The sequence below is a fragment of the Arachis stenosperma genome, chromosome 4, assembly GCF_014773155.1.
Source record: "Arachis stenosperma cultivar V10309 chromosome 4, arast.V10309.gnm1.PFL2, whole genome shotgun sequence".
NCBI lineage: Eukaryota > Viridiplantae > Streptophyta > Magnoliopsida > Fabales > Fabaceae > Arachis > Arachis stenosperma.
The window spans coordinates 18,672,621-18,694,079 of NC_080380.1; the positions used below are offsets into that span (position 1 = coordinate 18,672,621).

At 37.1% G+C, this 21,459-nt stretch overlaps 1 non-coding gene and 1 pseudogene across 1 annotated transcript; both read right to left on the minus strand.

The window, feature by feature from the left end:
• Positions 1–827: 827 nt before the first annotated feature.
• Positions 828–21,408, minus strand: LOC130974727 (uncharacterized; annotated as a pseudogene).
• Positions 12,334–12,441, minus strand: LOC130977790 (small nucleolar RNA R71). Its single transcript, XR_009085466.1, has one exon. It is a non-coding gene; the product is annotated as a small nucleolar RNA R71 (small nucleolar RNA).
• Positions 21,409–21,459: the final 51 nt, after the last annotated feature.

Consider the following 21,459-nt stretch of genomic DNA (forward strand, 5'->3'; position numbering starts at 1 on the left):
TCACTAACCTCCAGATGCTAACGTGGCCAGACAAGCATCTGAGAGTCCAAGTTATTTCAAACTCATAGATTCATCAAATCTGAAGAGAATTAGATTAAGGAACAAATACCAATAAAACCAAACGGAATGAAAATATCATATCGTCATATAATCTTTTCATTTTTCATAGCTTCAATATAGAATTTCTGAAAACAAAGTACAGAAATAAATCAAATGGATGAAAAATGTAAAACACAATCATATATGAATTGATTTTGGTATCATTCAGGGTGGCAGATCAACATAATTTCACTATTTCATCTATAGAATTTTTTATTTTCATTTTTTTCAGTTCTATGTTAAAAATTGTTCAGCAGCCAAAAATTGGAGAAGGATACAAATCATCTTTATTGAAGCTAGAATCCGGCACAGCAAAATACAAGCCTTGTCAGCAAAGGAAACTTGAGTTCAATTTGATCTGGCAAAATCTCATGTTAAAGTGAACTGCATTTATTGAACTAATCACAAACTTTTGGGTAAATTTTCATCTTAACTTAAAGATTAAAATAATCTGACATCAGACTAATAAAGACTCTACTCAATTAACCGGTCGAGAAAATTAGTGCAATGATGGTATCAGAAAGATAATTGTGATCCCAGGACAACTCTATTGTTCATCAAGATATGACACTTGATGAAGAACAGAGTCATACTAGTGGCTGGTGTTCTCTCACAGCTTCTTTTCCTTGGTGTTTGATTAGCCTGAACATAAGACGGAAAATATCATAATTTAATCTTTAATTTTGTGAAATCAATTTAAAAAGAAAAATAAACCATTGGCAACATGGTCAAACAAATGCATGAAAAAAAATTGCTAATTGCAAGCAAGTTCTCATCCCTACAGTGTTGCCATCACTTCCATCACTAGAACCCCCAGTATCCACACTGTTCATATCATCAAAAACTTAGTTATCCACAAGCACCTAATAGAATAACTAACTCATAGACTAGTCTTCTAAATAGAGGGATAAAATTTGAGTTTAATCCCACTAAAGAGTATCTGATTTCCCCTCCATGACCCCACAACGTAAGAATTCAAAAAAATAAAAAATAAAAAAGAATCTACAGAAATTTATATAGAAAGAAAACAGACTAACAAACCTCTGTGACAGCTTGTTTTCAGTTCTAAGCTCTGTACTATCAGTATGGCCATTTCCAATTGACATTGCAAGTCCCTCAAAAGCTTTCAGTTTCTTCATCAAACCCCGATCATAATTTGCAGATTTTGGTGGCATCTCCATACTTAGAGGTGTCCCAGTCTTCAGCATTGCATCAATAGAAATGAAACAAAAATTAATATCATTCTATGCCTAAATTAAGAACTGATCTCAGAAAACATCATAGCTTACAGCAGGTGAAGATGGGACTCCTTGTCTGTGTGGATGTGCCCCCTATGTTTTAGAAATATATAATTCACAAGAACATAAGACATAATTCCAATCAATAAAGACTAAATAATTACAAAACAAAAAAAAGCATATATAATTAAGGACTGAAAAGCGCAGAAAGGTCGAAGATCGACGGGAGTGGGGTTCGGGTCTGTCTGTCAATCAAGTAAGCAAGCCGCCCTGGTGCCAAGCTAAAGACAAGGATCACATCGATAAGAGCAAAAGCTTTGATGGCTTATGCCGACTCACAGAAAACCAAGCCTAAGGACTTTCATACCAGGAAATGGAAGATGTGCCAAATCGTCCTCTATCAACGTAAAGTTAGTCCCGCTAGAAAGACTATGAGGAAGGAGTTGGCATCGCTGCTATAACCTTTCCAATGAACTAGGTTAGGGCGGTGGCGGAACGTACCTACCGTCAGGGACTTAGGAGCTAGGAAAGTGAAGCTTCACTCTCTCCAACCATTCACAATTTCTCATTCGTCTGCTTGACACCGGGTTTAGGAGATTCAATCTTTCTTGGTTTCCTGGTCTATGTCCAAAAGTCTTAGCGAAATCCGGTGCTTGTCCTGGTTCCACTCTCTTTGACTCGTTCGTAACTAGTCCAGATGGAGTTCTCGAGGACTTTCATGCTAGCTTTTATGATAATAAAATAAATAAATATAAATATTTGAATTATCTAGGTACACAAATAGGATCAAAGGAAACACATTTGACATTTCAGTATATTAGTTTCTCTTATCCTATTTTCAATCTTATGGTCAATTTCTTAATAGAAAGTAGAACTCAATAAGAAATACAAATATCCCCTTTATGGTCAATTTCTTAATAGAAAGTAGAATTCAATAAGCAACTGCAATCTCAACATCTGGATCCTTTTTTTTCGTTCCTTAATAAACCTATAGATAACAAACAAATAGATGCATAAAATTTTGCTTATTCCTTCAATATTGCATATGAAAGTCATGTAAATAATTTAAAGCTCATACCTTTCAAGAAGAACCTCTGAATTTACAGCACCTAGAGCAAGCTGAAACAAAAAACATAGTTTATTAACATCAACTGATATTTGTCAAAGTACTTAGATTTATGAGATGGTTTACGATATTGATAGGGCATGAAATTATTGTTGATAATCTCATTCTAATTAGTCACAGAGTAATTTCAATCTATGTAATTAGCACATTGCATTTCATAAACTGGTATTTATAGTTCCTTCAAATGCAAAATACAAACAACGTATGAACAAAATGAAAGTGGAACAGATCGAGTTTTAGATGCAACCATAATGTATGAACATTTGAATTCAACAAAAAAATATAGAACAATAGAAATTCCAGAATCTAAAATAGATAAAAATGTACATGTAGGTTTTAGATCTGGTGACACGATGACTCGATGAGGCTGTGAACGGCGAGGATGGATGGCGCGAGACAAAGAGAGACATAAACTGATAAGTGGCAGAGGGAGCTCGTGCAATGCGAGCAGCAGAGGAGGGAGCTCATGCAAGCGAGCGGCAGCGGAAGGAGCTCGTGCAAGCGAGTAGTGACGAAGGGAGCTCGTGCGACACAAGTAGCGACAAAGCAGAAGCAACCGAAAAGTCACAGTTTTTTCCTATTTTCAACTCGAATCAAAGAGAGAGAGAGAGAGAGAGAGAGAGAGAGAGAGAGAGAGAGAGAGGGGGGGGAGAAGGAGGAGGAGGAGAGCGAGCTTAAACGAAGGATCAGAGAAGATGAATGATGATTTTGCGTTGAATGAAGTTTCATCATCGAATATGGTGTATTTCATCAGGACTGGACCTAATTAAAATTTTCGAGGGATTTATTAGAAGATTACAGAGTGATTTTTTGTTATCGATAGTTTCAAATTTTAATTTTAATTTTATCGACAAAATTACCGAGGCATATTAGTATTTGTCGGTAAATTTTGTGAATTTTTTTTATTTTTTCCGACGGAAAATCTGTCGAAAATCCGTCGGTATTTTCAACAGAAAAATTCCGTTGGAAAAATCTGTCTGTAATTTGCTGTTTTCTAGTAGTGCACAACTAGAAAATGGATTAATACAGACAGATTTACAGACGGATTTAGTCTTTATTATAGACAAATATTTGGTTACCGACGAAATTATCGACGAATTTTGTCCCTCTGTAAAAGCCCCGTCGGAAATTATTTACCGACGGATTTTTTTTCCGTCGGAAAATTACAGACGGATTTTTACCAGTTACCGACGAATTTTTCCTCTGTAAATTCTCCATCCATTTTCCTGAGATGACGAACTTTCCGACGGATTTTTCGTTTGTAATTACAGACGGATTTTTTCGTCTGTAATTACAGACGGATTTTTCGACAAATTTTCCGTCTATAATTACAGGCGGATTTTCAGACGAATTTTCTACCTATAATTACAGACGAATTTTCCGATAGATTTTTCGTCTATAATTTGAACTTTGGAAAATCATCTCACACTCTGATTACAGACAGAAAATCCGTCTGTAAATTCGTGAGTAAGGTAAAATAGAATTTTTTTTATTTTTCTAATTACAAAATAAACTTGTTTTCATACAAAATAAATATAAATTTAGTACAATTTTTATCTAATTTGTATTCAAATATTTATAATATTTCAAAAAATAAACAAATTCATCGTATTATCAAACTAAAAGAAAAGTACTATAAACAAGCAACTCAATATAATTCAAAACATAAACAAAATGTATTGATCATCAACTATAATTCCTAGTATATCATCAACTCGATATTCTTTCTTTTTCTGCCACTCACACAGACCCAGTCATCCATTTTTGAAACTTCTATGCCTTCTAAGAATAGTGAATATTTTTGTAAAAGTTCTGGACCTGCATAAGGAACAAAGGAGATGAATTTAGGAGGAGAATGTGATTCGAAGCAGTTCCACCAACAAGAATATGCACTTGGCAGCAAAGAGATAGCTGCATTCCGAATAAAGAAAATTGATAATGAGAATTAATTGAACATTTAAACTATATGTTCACTTAAGATTCCAGAGAGACCAATAATTGTTCTAGGCTTTGCAGAAAAGATAATTTGATCAGCAAGATTTAACAGAGGATTTAAAAGTATGTTTGCGATGACCACATCATATTTATCCTTGTGAGTGACTCTGTTTATCTCGAAAGCATTTTCTCCCTCGACAACTCTAGATGGCTGATAAACCCCAATTTTGTGGTTTATCTTGTGCTTATTTTAGGGGATTTTATCACCTTTTCCCACATTTATTCAATGAAATAGTATGGTTTTGTAATTCTCCCTTAATTTATGCTTAAATGTAAAAACATGCTTTTTAGGCCCTTAAATTGGTGATTTTAATTCACTTTAATTCCATTCAATGCCTTGATATGTTTGTTATGTGGTTTCAGGTTTAAAAGGCAAAGATTGGATTGAAGGAATGAAGAAAAAGCATGCAAAGTGGGAGAACTCATGAAGAAATGAAGGAACCGTAAAGCTGTCAAGCCTGACCTCTTTGCACTCAATCGACCATAACTTGAGCTACAGAGGTCCAAATGAGGCGGTTCTAGTTGTGTTAGAAAGCTAACATCTGGGGCTTCAAAATGATATAAAATTTGTCATAGTTTCCTGACGTCTAGGGACGTGCACGTGCACTGTACGTGTGCGTGCAGATTGGTGCACGTGATTTACTAAAAGCAACTCGTGGCCAGCAATTTCTAGAGTATTTTGGGCCCAATCCAACTCATTTCTAATGCTATTTCATGAAGAGTTTAATCTTGGACAAAGGGGGAGCAATTGTTTGTAGGATTAGCATAATGTAGTTTAGTTTCTAGAGAGAGAAGCTCCCTCTTCTCTCTAGAATTAGGTTAGGTTTGGGATATTTCCATCTTAGATCTAGGTTCAATTACATGTTTTCATCTTGTTTCTTTTATGATTTCTTGTTCCTACTACTTGATTTTCTTAGTTTTCATGTTAATTTCTCTTTTATGTTCATGGATGCTCTTGTTGGATTTGATTTACTTTTAGTGCAATTTAATGTTTGATGTTCTTTCATTGTTGATTTGAGTTGTGATCTCATTTTCCTTGCAATTGGTAGTTGTTAGATTTTACTATTTCTTGTCATTTATTATGCTTTCCTTTTATGTCTTCCAAGTGTTTGACAAAATGCTTGGTTGGATGTTAGAGTAGATTTTGAGCATTCTTGGCTTGGAAAGAGTAATTAGGCAATCTTGAGTCACGAAAACCCAACTTATGTTGGTGATCTAGAGTTGTTAGCTAGTATGATTTCCATTGACTCTAATCTCTTGCTAATTCAATTAGTGGGTGATTAGGACATTTGGATTGATATTAGCTAGTCTTGTTTGACTTTCTCTCATGGAAGATAACTTACACCTTCTTCCAATGTTGGAGATGATGAAATAAGATAAATTCTTGTTTATATTTGCGACATGATTAACTAGTCTTGTTTGACATTCTCCCTATGTGAAGATGACATGATACCTTCTTCCGTTTGTTGGAGTTGACTAAATAAGATGAATTAATCATTGTATGACTAGGATAGAAAGCCTATGATCTCAATTCTTGCCATGAATGTCTCTCTTTATTACTTGCTTTCTTTAGTTACTTGCTTGATTTACTCTTCTTGTCATTTAAATTCTTGTCCATTTACTTCCTTGCCCCTTTATCAATCATACCCCTTTTGTTCCTTCATAGCCAATAATCATTCACTTCATTGCAATCCTCGTGAGACGACCCGGAGTCCAAATACTCCGGTTAATTCTTATTTGGGGTTTGTACATGTGACAACCAAATTTAATTTGATGCGAGAGTTGTTTATTGGTTTGGAGCTATGCTTACAACGAAATTCTTCTTTCTATAAGAGAAATTCCTAACCAACGCAATCCTCTCGTATCAATGGCCAGTCATCCCTACAGGATGAAGAAGTTTGGCTTGCAATCAAGTGCAGTTGCAGCTTGTCTGGTCTGATGTTATTCAGAGTAGCATTTTCAGATGCTGATGCAATTGCTTGTGAATCTATATCGACTCCAACGGTAATGGCGCAACACCAAACTGCAAAAGGTCTATTATTGGTGAATATGAAACTGCAGAAGGTCTAGAATTGCTTTCCTAAACTCTCATTTGATTAATTTCTCAACTGATTCTATTACATCAATAATATGCTCTTTCATACTAATTTAATAATTAAACCCTAAACCCTATATGAGGCCCAATAAGTACAGAACATGTCATATCAAAATGTCTCTGAAAATTCATATCTGACATATGTTCTATCAATTAACTTCTGAAAGTTTTCACTAATTTGATAACCCAAGTATTTTCTAATCAATGCTATGAAAAAAAATTCCTTACATCAAAGCTACCACAACAAATTAACCAAAACAAGACAGTTAAAATATGTGAATATGATAGTGACGGTTATAATATTTAGCTTTCCACACAGAGATGTTCAAGGAAATAAAGTAAGAATGAAAATGAACTCTACTGTACAGCAAAAGCATTCTAGCTAACTTAAACTGGAGTAGGTATCCCAGTTCCAAATAGCTTTTTCATTTTACTTTAAGTTCTTAACATATACAGATCATTAATAAAATACCTTTAGAGCTGCAATTGCTAGAATTCCAGTGCTAGTGCCATAGTCCAAGATGTATTCTCCTCCTTTTATACAGTCATGTAGGAGTAATAGACATAATTTGGTAGTCGGATGGTCTCCAATTCCAAAGGCTAGTCCAGGATTAAGAATTACATCCATTGCTTGAATATCCTGTGTAAGATTCAAGATTTTTCATTAGAATATACTAGTCTCACAGAATATTCAATTTAGGATGAACAAATAGTTCTCAGACAAAAAGGATGTGGGGAAAACAAGAAGAAAAATGGTCAAAGATAAAAATGGTATTCAAACAAGATGCAAAAATTCAATACTTAAATAGATTTGCAATGTATAATTACAAACTATAGGAAGTTTAGCAACACATTATTTGTAATGAAAAGGGAAGATAAACTGTGACAAAAAAAATAAGTGTGAGATATGCGTACAGATAGAGTAATCTACTTGGGCACCACCCATAGGCCTTCAGTAACTTCAACTGGATGAAATGATTCCTGAAAGCATTGAAAAATTTGTAAGTTTATTTCCAGTAACATTCTCGCGCTGACAGTTTTTCATAATATGAATAAGTGATCATTCCCCAAATAAGAATGCTAAGTAAAGAACGCGGTAAATTTAATAGCTATTAAACAGAAACCAAACAATTAGCAGTTAGTATTTAACAGCTAGAACACAGGACTAACTCAATTTCATAAAGACCATCATTGCCTCATTGACTCGATTTCTAGTTCATAAAAGATGAACCTTCTGATTTTCACTCATGCCCTTCCAAAATTGATTTGAACAGAAACACTAGAAGATACACCCAAAAATTTCAGCTACTCTGCCTTCGAGTGAAAGGCATACCAAGACATTTTTCTCATGAAAAACTTTGCCAAATATCATAGAACAGAGACTAGATGGCTGAAGAAATGTGAATATAGCATAATAGTGCAGAACTTCAATAGCAAGAAAGTTGGGTAGATATTAGATCAATCTTCTAAAGCAACACAAGAACAACTTCATGATATATATTGATCTAGAAAAGAAGCAAACTGACCTGAGCTCCTTTCATTCAGTCATCCTCCTCAATAATTTTAACTTCATATCTTGGTATCTCTTTCAAACCAATAGAATCAGCAGCATGTGAAATGCTCATATTTATATCCTCACCTTCAAGAAGAGACTAACCAATATAGTGTTTTCTTCCTCAGAAAAGATTAAATCAAAGGCAAACTCTAGCTTAATCCCAATTAGCTAATTACACGCTAAACACTTGCTTAACATTAAATAAAGAAACACCAAAACAATAGTGGTTACTTCAGTTGCTTCTTCTTGAAATTAGAATGAAAAATTTGGGAATTCTTACATAGTTATGCTTATGTATGATGAGCGGATAATTTGTACGCTTTTTGGCATTGTTTTTAGTATGTTTTTAGTGTGATCTAGTTAGTTTTTAGTATATTTTTATTAGTTTTTAATTAAAATTCACTTTTCTGGACTTTACTATGAGTTTGTGTGTTTTTCTGTGATTTCAGGTATTTTCTGGCTGAAATTGAGGGATCTGAGCAAAAATCTGATCCAGAGACTCAAAAGGACTGCAGATGCTGTTGGATTCTGACCTCCCTGCACTCGAAGTGGATTTTCTGGAGCTACAGAAGCCCAATTGGCGCGCTCTCAACGGCGTTGGAAAGTAGACATCCTGGGCTTTCCAGCAATATATGATAGTCCATACTTTGCCCAAGATTTGATGGCCCAAACCGGCATTCAAAGTCACCTCAAGAAATTCCAGCGTTAAACGCCGGAACTGGCACCCAAATGGGAGTTAAACGCCCAAACTGGCATAAAAGCTGGCGTTTAACTCCAAGAGGAGTCTCTACACGAAAAAGCTTCATTTGCTCAGCCCAAGCACACACCAAGTGGGCCCGGAAGTGGATTTTTATGTCATTTACTCATCTCTGTACACCCTAGGCTACTAGTTTTCTATAAGTAGGACCTTTTACTATTGTATTTTGATCGAAGAATCTTGGTAGCTATCTTTGAGTTTTATGCTATCTTAGATCACTGGGAGGCTGGCCTCACGGCCATGTCTAGACCTTGTTCTTATGTATTTTCAACGGTGGAGTTTCTACACACCATAGATTAAGGTGTGGAGCTCTGCTGTACCTCGAGTATTAATGCAATTACTATTGTTCCTCTATTCAATTCCGCTTGTTCCTTGTCCAAGATATCATTTGTTCTTCAACTTGATGAAGGTGATGATTGTCACGGATCATCACCATTCTCACTTATGAACAAAGTGACTGACAACCACTCTTGTTCTACAAGCATATGAGGCTTAGTGAATATCTCTTGGATTCCTGATACACGATGCATGGTTGATCGCCTGACAACCGAGTGCTCGCCTGACAAACGAGCCAGCCATTCCGTGAGATCAGAGTCTTCGTGGTATAGGCAAGAACTGATGGCGGCATTCAAGAGAATTCGGAAGGTCTAACCTTGTCTGTGGTATTCTGAGTAGGATTCAATGATTGAATGACTGTGACGTGCTTCAAACTCCTAGCAGGCGGGGCGTTAGTGACAGACGCAAAAGGATCGATGGATTTTATTCCGGCCTGACCTAGAACCGACAGCTGATTAGCCATATGCTGTGACAGAGCATGGGAACATTTTCACTGAGAGGATGGGAGGTAGCCATTGACAACGGTGAAACCCTACACGAGCTTGCCATGGAAAGGAGTAAGAAAGGATTGGATGAAGACTGTAGGAAAGCAGAGAGACGGAAGGGAAGGCATCTTCATACACTTATCTGAAGCTCTCACCAATGATATACATAAGTATCTCTATCTTTATCTTTATGCTTTATTCGTTCATCATTATACCCATTTGAGTCTGCCTGACTGAGATTTACAAGGTGACCATAGCTTGCTTCATAGCAACAATCTCCGTGGGATCGACCCTTACTCACGTAAGGTTTATTACTTGGACGACCCAGTGCACTTGCTGGTTAGTTGTGCGAAGTTGTGTTTATGCCATGGTATTGAGCACCAAGTTTTTGGAGCCATTACTAGGGATTATTTGAGCTGTGAAAAAGTATTGATCACAATTTCGTGCACCAAGTTTTTGGCGCCGTTGCCGGGGATTGTTCGTGTATGGACAACTGACGGTTCATCTTGTTGCTTAGATTAGGTATTTATTTTTTTTCGAAATTCTTGAAGATGAATTCTAGAGTTTCATGATGATTTGTTGAAATCTGGCTGGCTGAGAAGCCATGTCTAATCTCATTGGACCGAGGTTTCAACTTATCATCACAGAAGCTTGTTGATTTTTTTTTATCAATCTTGCTTTTGGAGCAGTGATCTGCTAAGGCTTGGCTGGCCTTTGGCCATGTCTAGTGTTTTGGACCGAAGCTTTCTTTGAAAGCTTGGCTGGCTGTGAAGCCATGTCTAATTCCTGGACCGGAGTCTTAGACTAGCATTGCACTGATTCCTGGAATTCTCATTAAGAATTTTGATATCTTTTTCCACTTAATTTTCGAAAAGCACAAAAAAAAAAATTCACAAAATCATAAAAACCAAAAATATTTGATGTTTCTTGCTTGAGTCTAGTGTCTCATCTTAAGTTTGGTGTCAATTGCATACATTCATTCATGTGTCTCAAGGATCTTCAAGTAATTCTTGATGATTTCTTACTCTGATCTTTGAATTCTTTTGACTTGAGTGTTTATGTGTCTCATGTAGTGTCAGTAGTATACAAACTGCTAAGTTTGGTGTCTTGCATGCATTGTTATTTGATTCTTGTTGAATTTTGATTATTAAAAATCCAAAAATATTTTTTAATTTGTGTCTTTTCAAGTCAATAAATACAAAGAATTGAAGATTCAGAACATACTGCAGAGGAATTATACAGAAAAAGCTGGGCGTTCAAAACGCCCAGTGAAGAAGGACAGACTGGCGTTTAAACGCCAGCCAGGGTACCTGGTTGGGCGTTTAACGCCCAAAAAGGGTGCATTTTGGGCGTTAAACGCCAGAATGGATACCATTCTGGGCGTTTAACGCCAGGATGGCAAAGGGGGAAGATTTTGTTTTCAAAATCAATTTTTTTTCAAGTTTTCAAAGTTTTTCAAAATCAAATCTTTTTCAAATCATATCTTTTCAATCAAATGTTTTCAAAATCAATTTCTTTCTTTTTTTAAAAGATACTTACTAACAATTAATGATTTGATTGAACATCTCAAGTTTGTTGCCTTTTCTGTTGAGAAAGGTTTAATGTTTGAATCATATCTTTTCTTGTTAGGCAAGTCATTAATTTTTAAAATCAAATCTTTTAAAATTGTTTTCAAATCAAATCTTTTTAAAATGTTTTTCAAATCATATCTTCTCAATCACATTTTCTAAAACCAATCATATCTTCCTAATCACATCTTTTTCAAAATAAGTTTTCAATCAAATCTTTTTAAATTTCTAATTTCAAAATCTTTTTTCAAAAATCACTTGATTTCTTTCTCACTTTTATTTTCGAAAATCAATTAAGTGTTTTTCAAAATGTTTTCAAAATCTTTTTAGTTGAATTTTCGAAAATCTTCTTCCTTCCTCCCACATCCTTCTATTTATGGAGTACTACTCCTTCTTAATGCACAATTCGAACTCTATCTAATCAAGTTCGAATTCTTCTACCTCCTTCTTTTATTTTTCTTTTCCTCTGACACCTCAAGGAATCTCTATACTGTGACATAGAGGATTCCACATTTTCTTGTTCTCTTCTCTTTCATATGAGCAGGAGCAGAGACAAAGGCATTCTTGTTGAAGCTGACCCTGAACCTGAAAGGACCTTAAAGCGAAAGCTAAGAGAAGCTAAGGCACAACTCTCTGTAGAGGACCTAACCGAATTCTTCAAAGAAGAAGAACCCATGGTAGCCGAAAATAACAACAATGCCAACAATGCAAGGAAGGTGCTGGGTGACTTTACTGCACCTACTCCCGACTTCTATGGGAGAAGCATCTCTATCCCTGCCATTGGAGCAAACAACTTTGAGCTTAAGCCTCAGTTGGTTTCTCTACTGCAACAGAATTGCAAGTTCCATGGACTTCCAATGGAAGATCCTCATCAGTTTTTAGCTGAATTCTTGCAAATCTGTGACACAGTCAAGACTAATGGGGTTGACCCTGAGGTCTACAGACTGATGCTATTCCCTTTTGCTGTAAGAGACAGAGCTAGAATATGGTTGGACTCACAACCTAAAGATAGCCTGGACTCTTGGGAAAAGCTAGTCAATGCCTTCTTGGCAAAGTTCTTTCCACCTCAAAAATGGAGTAAGCTTAGAGTGGAAGTCCAAACCTTCAGACAGAAGGATGGAGAATCCCTCTATGAAGCTTGGGAAAGATACAAACAACTGATCAAAAAATGCCCCTCAGACATGCTTTCTGAATGGAGCATCATAGGTATTTTCTATGATGGTCTCTCTGAACTATCCAAGATGTCTTTGGATAGCTCTGCTGGAGGATCTCTTCATCTGAAGAAGATGCCTACAGAGGCTCAAGAGCTCATTGAAATGGTTGCAAATAACCAATTCATGTACACTTCTGAAAGAAATCCTGTGAACAATGGGCCAAGTCAGAAGAAAGGAGTTCTTGAGATTGATGCTCTGAACGCCATTTTGGCTCAGAACAAGATATTGACTCAACAAGTCAATTTGATTTCTCAAAGTCTGTCTGGAATGCAAAATGCACCTGGCAGTACTAAGGATGCTTCATCTGAGGAAGAAGCTTATGATCCTGAGAACCCTTCAATGGAAGAGGTGAATTACCTAGGAGAACCCTATGGAAACACCTATAATTCTTCATGGAGAAATCACCCAAATTTCTCATGGAAGAATCAAGAGAAACCTCAACAAGGTTTCAACAACAACAATGGTGGAAGAAACAGGTTTAGCAATGGCAAGCCTTTTCCATCATCTTCTCAGCAACAGACAGAGAATGCTAAACAGAACTCCTCTGACTTAGCAACCATGGTCTCTGATCTAATCAAAACCACTCAAAGTTTCATGACTGAAACAAGGTCTTCCATTAGGAATTTGGAAGCACAAGTGGGACAGCTGAGCAAGAAAGTTACTGAACTCCCTCCTAGTACTCTCCCAAGTAATACAGAAGAAAATCCAAAACGAGAGTACAAGGCCATCAATATGGCCGAATTTGGAGAGGAAGGGGAGAAAGTGAACGCCACTGAGGAAGGCCTCAATGGGCGTGCACCAACCTCCAATGAGTTCCCCAATGAGGAACCATGGGAATCTGAGGCTCAAAATGAGACCATAGAGATTCCATTGGACTTACTTCTGCCTTTCATGAGCTCTGATGAGTATTCTTCCTCTGAAGAGGATGAGTATGTCACTAAAGAGCAAGTTGCTAAATACCTTGGAGCAATCATGAAGCTAAATGACAAGTTATTTGGAAATGAGACCTGGGAGGATGAACCTCCTTTGCTCACCAAAGAAATGGATGACTTGTCTAGACAGAGATTACCTCAAAAGAAACAAGATCCTGGGAAAATTTCAATACCTTGTACCATAGGCACCATGACCTTCAAGAAGGCTCTGTGTGACTTAGGGTCAAGTGTAAACCTCATGCCTCTCTCTGTAATAGAGAAGCTAGGGATCTTTGAGGTACAAGCTGCAAGAATCTCACTAGAGATGGCAGACAACTCAAGAAAACAAGCTCATGGACTTGTAGAGAATGTTTTGGTGAAAGTAGAAGACCATTACATCCCTACTGATTTCATAGTCCTAGAGACTGGGAAGTGCATGGATGAATCCATCATCCTTGGCAGACCCTACCTAGCCACAGCAAAGGCTGTGATTGATGTTGATGGAGGTGAACTGATCATTCAAGTGAATAAAGAATCCTATGTGTTTAAGGCTCAAGGATATCCCTCTGTCACCATGGAGAAGAAGCATGAAGAGCTTCTCTCAAATCAGAGACAAACAGAGCCCCCACAGTCAAACTCTAAGTTTGGTGTTGGGAGGCCACAACCAAACTCTAAGTTTGGTGTTGAACCCCCACATTCAAACTCTAAGTTTGGTGTTGGAAGGTTCCAACATTGCTCTGAGTATCTGTGAGGCTCCATGAGAGCCCTCTGTCAAGCTACTGACATTAAAGAAGCGCTTGTTGGGAGGCAACCCAATGATTATATTTTATATAGTTTCTTTTGTTATTTTATGTTTTTTGTAGGTTGATGATCATAAGAAGTCACAAAATCCATTGAAAAAGCAAAAACAAAATGAAAAACAGGAAGAAAAGCAGCACACCCTGGAGGAAGATGTTGCTGGCGTTCAAACGCCAGTAAACCTAGCAGTTGGGCGTTTAACGCCCAGTCTGGCACCATTCTGGGCGTTTAACGCCAGAAAGGGGCACCAGACTGGCGTTAAACGCCAGAAAAGGGCAAGAATCTGGCGTTAAATGCCAGGAATGGGCACCAGCCCGGCGTTTAACGCCAGAAATGGCTCAAACATGATTTTGAGCAACATTTGGTGCAGGGATGACTTTTCCTTGACACCACAGGATCTGTGGACCCCACAGGATCCCCACCAACCCCACCACCACTCTCTCTCTTCTTCCCCCATTCACCAATCACCTCAATACCTCTTCCCCAAAACCCCTCACCTATCAACTCCCATCTTTCTCTTCACCACTCACATCCATCCTTCATAAAACCCCACCAACCTCACCCTTCAAATTCAAACCACTTTCCCTCCCAAACCCACCCATAATGGCCGAACCCCATCTCCCCTCTCTCCTATAAATACCCTTCTTCACTCCTTCATTTTCACACAACCTAAACACCACTTCCCCCCTCCTTGGCCGAAAACATAAGCCATCTCCTTCTTCCTCATTTCTTCTTCTTCTACTCTCTTCTTTCTTCTTTTGCTCGAGGACGAGCAAACCTTTTAAGTTTGGTGTGGTAAAAGCGTTGCTTTTTCGTTTTTCCATAACCATTTATGGCATCCAAGGCCAGAGAAACCTCTAGAAAGAGGAAAGGGAAGGCAAAAGCTTCCACCTCCGAGTCATGGGAGATGGATAGATTCATCTCAAGGGTGCATCAAGATCACTTCTATGATGTTGTGGCCTTGAAGAAGGTGATCCCCGAGGTCCCCTTTTCACTCAAAAAGGGTGAATATCCGGAGATCCGCCATGAGATCCGAAGAAGAGGTTGGGAAGTGCTTACCAACCCCATCCAACAAGTCAGAATCTTGATGGTTCAAGAGTTCTATGCCAATGCATGGATCACCAAGAACCATGATCAAAGTGTGAACCCGGATCCAAAGAATTATCTTACTATGGTTCGGGGGAAATACTTGGATTTTAGTCCGGAAAATGTAAGGTTAGCATTCAACTTGCCCATGATGCAAGGAGATGAACATCCTTACACTAGAAGGGTCAACTTTGATCAAAGGTTGGACCAAGTCCTCACAGTCATATGTGAAGAGGGCGCACAATGGAAGAGAGATTCAAGAGGCAAGCCGGTTCAATTGAGAAGGCATGACCTCAAGCCCATGGCTAGAGGATGGTTGGAGTTTATCCAACGCTCAATCATTCCCACTAGCAACCGGTCCGAAGTTACTCTAGACCGGGCCATCATGATTCATAGCATCATGATTGGGGAAGAAGTGGAAGTTCATGAGGTCATAGCCCAAGAACTCTACAAAGTGGCGGACAAGTCTTCCACCTTGGCAAGGCTAGCCTTTCCTCATCTCATTTGTCACCTCTGTTATTCAGTAGGAGTTGACATAGAAGGAGATATCCCCATTGATGAGGACAAGCCCATCACCAAGAAAAGGATGGAGCAAACAAGAGACCCCTCTCATCATGAGATCCCTGAGATACCTCAAGGGATGCACTTTCCTCCACAAAACTATTGGGAGCAAGTAAACACCTCCCTAGGAGAATTGAGTTCCAACATGGGACAACTAAGGGTGGAGCACCAAGAACATTCCATCCTCCTCCATGAAATTAGAGAAGATCAAAGAATCATGAGAGAGGAGCAACAAAGACAAGGAAGAGACATTGAGGAGCTCAAGCACTCCATAAGACCTTCAAGAGGAAGAACAAGCCGCCATCACTAAGGTGGACCCGTTCTTTAATCTCCTTGTTCTTTATTTTCTTGTTTTTCGAAATTTTCATGCTTATGTTATCCATGTTTGTGTCTTATGATCATTAGTGTCTTAGTGTCTATGCCTTAAAGTTATGAATGTCCTATGAATCCTTCACCTTTCTTAGAGATTGTTCTTAATTGAAAAAGATGAGAATTGCATGAATTTTGAATTTTATAACAGTTTAATTATTTTGATGTGGTGGCAACACTTTTGTTCTCTGAATGTATGCTTGAACAGTGCATATGTCTTTTGAATTTGTGGTTCATGAATGTTGGCTCTTGAAAGAATGATGAAAAAGGAGACATGTTACTGAGGATCTGAAAAATCATAAAAATGATTCTTGAAGCAAGAAAAAGCAGTGAATAAAAAAAAAAGAGAAAAAGGGGAGCAAGCGAAAAAAAAAAACGAAAAGAAAAAAAAAGAAAGAAAAGAGAAAGAAAAAGAAAGAAATTAAGTTGTGATCCAAGGCAATAAGAGTGTGCTTAAGAACCCTGGACACCTCTAATTGGGGACTTTAGCAAAGCTGAGTCACAATCTGAAAAGGTTCACCCAATTATGTGTCTGTGGCATGTATGTATCCGGTGGTAATACTGGAAGACAGAGTGCTTTGGGCCACAGCCAAGACTCAATAAGTAGCTGTGTTCAAGAATCATCATACTTAACTAGGAGAATCAATAACACTATCTGGATTCTGAGTTCCTAAAGAAGCCAATCATTCTGAGTTCCAAAGGATAAAGTGAGATGCCAAAACTATTCAGAGGCAAAAAGCTAAAAGCCCCGCTCATCTAATTAATACTGATCTTCATAGATGTTTTTGGAGTTCATTGCATATTCTCTTCTTTTTATCCTATTTGATCTTCAGTTGCTTGGGGACAAGCAACAATTTAAGTTTGGTGTTGTGATGAGCGGATAATTTGTACGCTTTTTGGCATTGTTTTTAGTATGTTTTAGTGTGATCTAGTTAGTTTTTAGTATATTTTATTAGTTTTTAATTAAAATTCACTTTTCTGGACTTTACTATGAGTTTGTGTGTTTTTCTGTGATTTCAGGTATTTTCTGGCTGAAATTGAGGGATCTGAGCAAAAATCTGATCCAGAGACTCAAAAGGACTGCAGATGCTGTTGGATTCTGACCTCCCTGCACTCGAAGTGGATTTTCTGGAGCTACAGAAGCCCAATTGGCGCGCTCTCAACGGCGTTGGAAAGTAGACATCCTGGGCTTTTCAGCAATATATGATAGTCCATACTTTGCCCAAGATTTGATGGCCCAAACCGGCATTCAAAGTCACCTCAAGAAATTCCAGCGTTAAACGCCGGAACTGGCACCCAAATGGGAGTTAAACGCCCAAACTGGCATAAAAGCTGGCGTTTAACTCCAAGAGGAGTCTCTACACGAAAAAGCTTCATTTGCTCAGCCCAAGCACACACCAAGTGGGCCCGGAAGTGGATTTTTATGTCATTTACTCATCTCTGTACACCCTAGGCTACTAGTTTTCTATAAGTAGGACCTTTTACTATTGTATTTTGATCGAAGAATCTTGGTAGCTATCTTTGAGTTTTATGCTATCTTAGATCACTGGGAGGCTGGCCTCACGGCCATGCCTAGACCTTGTTCTTATGTATTTTCAACGGTGGAGTTTCTACACACCATAGATTAAGGTGTGGAGCTCTGCTGTACCTCGAGTATTAATGCAATTACTATTGTTCCTCTATTCAATTCCGCTTGTTCCTTGTCCAAGATATCATTTGTTCTTCAACTTGATGAAGGTGATGATTGTCACGTATCATCACCATTCTCACTTATGAACAAAGTGACTGACAACCACTCTTGTTCTACAAGCATATGAGGCTTAGTGAATATCTCTTGGATTCCTGATACACGATGCATGGTTGATCGCCTGACAACCGAGTGCTCGCCTGACAAACGAGCCAGCCATTCCGTGAGATCAGAGTCTTCGTGGTATAGGCAAGAACTGATGGCGGCATTCAAGAGAATCCGGAAGGTCTAACCTTGTCTGTGGTATTCTGAGTAGGATTCAATGATTGAATGACTGTGACGTGCTTCAAACTCCTAGCAGGCGGGGCGTTAGTGACAGACGCAAAAGGATCGATGGATTTTATTCCGGCCTGACCTAGAACCGACAGCTGATTAGCCATATGCTGTGACAGAGCATGGGAACATTTTCACTGAGAGGATGGGAGGTAGCCATTGACAACGGTGAAACCCTACACGAGCTTGCCATGGAAAGGAGTAAGAAAGGATTGGATGAAGACTGTAGGAAAGCAGAGAGACGGAAGGGAAGGCATCTTCATACGCTTATCTGAAGCTCTCACCAATGATATACATAAGTATCTCTATCTTTATCTTTATGCTTTATTCGTTCATCATTATACCCATTTGAGTCTGCCTGACTGAGATTTACAAGGTGACCATAGCTTGCTTCATAGCAACAATCTCCGTGGGATCGACCCTTACTCACGTAAGGTTTATTACTTGGACGACCCAGTGCACTTGCTGGTTAGTTGTGCGAAGTTGTGTTTATGCCATGGTATTGAGCACCAAGTTTTTGGAGCCATTACTAGGGATTATTTGAGCTGTGAAAAAGTATTGATCACAATTTCGTGCACCAATGTACAATATAAGTAGCTAAAAATCCCAAATTGCAAATGGACAAGTCAAAGGAAGTCAATGAGCGAAATCAGATAAAGGTCGTTAAAATTAGGGTTATATTGAGAAACTCAAGTGGTATTAAAGGGGAATAAATTGAAATTAGCGTGAAAAGAACAAAAACATTTTTAAGGTTTCTGCATTACTAAAATTGATCAGATTAGAACTGCAGAGTACCTCTCGTTGGTTTTCACCCTCTGATATTGTCGGATTTCTGAAGAACCAAGAGAGAGAAAAAAAGAAGCAAATATCATATTCACATTCAGACCAAACCCACCGAAAAGATAAGAACGGAAAAGAGATAAAAAAAAAAAACAGTAGTGCCATCACTAGATAAAAGAAACAGTAGTGCCCATTTTGCTTAAGCATGGACCCTGCATAATCAAATTTCAAGGGAAGTTGAGTAACTTAATTGAATAGAGAAGCTTCTATTCTAAATTCTAATCAATAACAAATCTGATAGTTTGATGGAATTGATGGTTCAAGGCCAAAAGAAAAAAGAAAGAACGAACTTACAGTCAATTTAATATGCTAAATTTGTAGTGGGTAAAAATTGTCAAAAGTAGAAAGATTTAAGCTTATGCATAGTTATTTGTGAGTGCTCTAGAAATGGTAGCATTAGTTTCACTGCCATTGATGCTGAGACAATTTTCTTCATCCACTCCCTGCTCTCATTTCAAGGTGCCAACATGAATCCCAGTGATATGAGCATCCTGACCCTGCTGTAAATTAAAATATTAGTCCGATCATTTAATTACCAACCAATCAGATTAAATTTTAGAGATATTAGTTACTTAATTGGAGATAGATGTGAGTAATTTCTGTCATTAGTTACCACAATGTGTTAGTTTCTTGATAGTTAGTATCCTTTACATAGTGTGTATCTCTAATGTAAATCTAAATCTCACCGTTAGTAAAATTCAATTCTAGCTTTCTGTCAATTTTTCTCTCGTTTCTCTGTTATCGTGGTCCATGGATAACAGTAAATGAATAGCATAATATTTTTTAAGTTGAAAATCAAAATAAGCTTATATACTAATACTTAAATTCGTGAGGAAAAAACACTTTGAAGGGAGCATGCAATAGAAAAACAAAGTTTATATGGCAGAAAATTTTTTAAGGCAACACATTATGTGAGAAGGGACAAAAAGACAAAAAATGGAATGACACCATATGAGCTGATGCATCGTAAGAAGTCTCACAACAAATTTGAGCAAATGAACTACTCTTGATTCATGGATCAAAGAGAAAAGTACAACCAATAAGTAGTTTCAACTGAAGGAGATACGTAACTCTTGTAATGCAAAGCCAAAAGTTTCAATATAAATCAGACATACCGTTTCTGATCATATACATGCATATTTGTGCCATTATAAAATTTTAAGCATCAATAATATTTTTAAAACAAACAAATAGAAAAACAAAAATAATGAACGGAAAAAGGAAACATATTAATTAGATGGCATCCTAAACAAAATGATGTAACTATAGTAGCATTTCTCAAGAAAAAAAATTCATATATAAACTCCATATGTCCACAGCAAGGAATGATTTAAAATTGAAGTCATGATAATACAATCACTTCCATTTAGAGATGGAAACAAATAGCATATTTCTCATAGATATTAAAAAATTATATTAATTTTTACATAATATAGTACATGCATAAAATTCTAAGAATATATTTTAAAAGTATCAGTTATCTAAGACAAAAAATTGTTGGAAATGGCCCAGTTCTTCTAACCAATATACTTAACATCCAGGTAGCTGAAAACACAAGTAAAATGCAAAGATAACCTTTAATGAACCAAACTAACCAAGAGGATGAGAAACTCACTAGATTGCTATTTAAGTATATTTGAGTCCTTAGCAGATCAGTTTGAGGCCCAATTGCAACTGGTAGTAAAAGTAGAAGTAATACATTAGCCAAACAAGAGAGAAAACAAAGTCAGAGATTCATATAACTCATCTAAAAGAAAACAACGTGGCAACAAGCAAGAGCAGCAAGCAAATATATGTCATAATATATTGCCCAATTTTATTTTATTCATTCCTTCTAACGTATCCAATCTAATTCCCTATATCTATATTAAAAATTCAACATGGGGACCATGCCTTTTATATTCATTAACCCCAAATTCAATAACAAAAAATTAAAATACTATACACAATCAAGACAAGAAATAGCTTAGATCTTCATCTCTTTAATTAGCCACTGATATACCATAAAAATATATATATGATTAACACCAAAATAAAAATAAAAAATAAAGATCCTAATAAACACAAGAATTAAAAATTAAATTATTAGAAGGTTTAGAAGTTAGCTCCAACTTTATTCAGTAAAAGCAAAATATTCTTTTAGACAAAGCCAGTTCAAACTTTGTAAGCTTAAGCAAACATACAGCTCCAACAAAAGAAGAAAATAATCGGGTTTCATACAAGGATCAACCAAGTATAATTTAAATTGTGAGTTCTGACTTCTCATACAATTTTGAAGGTAGAACAAATAGTAAAACAGTATATAACTGTAACAGTTTTACAAAAATTATTGAGGATAAATATACCATAGGCCATCGCTGAACCACATGCAACCAAAAACCACTCAATTTTTGCTTCAATCTTAAA